An 812-nucleotide genomic window follows, 5' to 3' on the forward strand; every position below is an offset into this window, starting at 1 on the left:
GGGGGGGGGGGGGGGGCATCTCTACCGCCTCCTCTACCTCGTTTCCTCTTTCCTCTATTTTTTTGTTCTTCCTCGGGACACATTCGTCAGCCAATGATGTGAAGTGCCTGCAGTGAGCAAGGCGCCGGCGGCAGTGGGCTCATGCGCCCTTGGGGACGGGGGGCGGCCCGAGAGTGTGCAGTGGGGTGAGGCTGGTCAGCAAAAGCCATGTATGATGCCCTTTGACCAAAAAAAGTAAAAATAAATAAAAAGAAACAACGGAAAAGCGCGCAGATCGGGGGGGGGGGGAGAGGGAGATGGAAGAAGTTATCGTTATCGTTTTGATTATGCCAATAAGTTAGCAGTTAAACATGAATAGATGTGCTAGCACAGGCGAGTTCAGCGTCACACACAACACACACACATCTCTCTCTCTCACACACACACACATGCGGAAAGGGTTTTGAGAACCCCGCCGCACCACTAAACCGCTGCTGCTGTGTAACAGGCTGAGCAGCGACACAACACGGGACAACAATGAGATTCAACGACCCGCGACACAAAGTCTGCGCTGCAGGCTGAATAGAGCCCTATGGCCGGGGCCCGTCAACAGTTCGATTGAAAGCGTGGTGTGGCGGGGCGGGGCGCGGCGGGGCGGGGCGCAGTGCAGTGCGGCAGTCATGCGTTTGTTGCATTCCCGCCGAGTCGCTCTCACATTCCGCGGCGCTGTCACCCCCTCACCCCCTCACCCCCTCACCCTCCGCCCCTGCAGGCTAGCTATCACCCCGCCATACATTCTATACATGCAGAATACACACCGTCTCCCTTCCTCC

The sequence above is a fragment of the Frankliniella occidentalis genome, unplaced genomic scaffold (genome assembly GCF_000697945.3).
Source record: "Frankliniella occidentalis isolate FOCC.00 unplaced genomic scaffold, Focc_3.1 Scaffold335, whole genome shotgun sequence".
In the NCBI taxonomy this organism is placed as follows: Eukaryota; Metazoa; Arthropoda; class Insecta; order Thysanoptera; family Thripidae; genus Frankliniella; species Frankliniella occidentalis.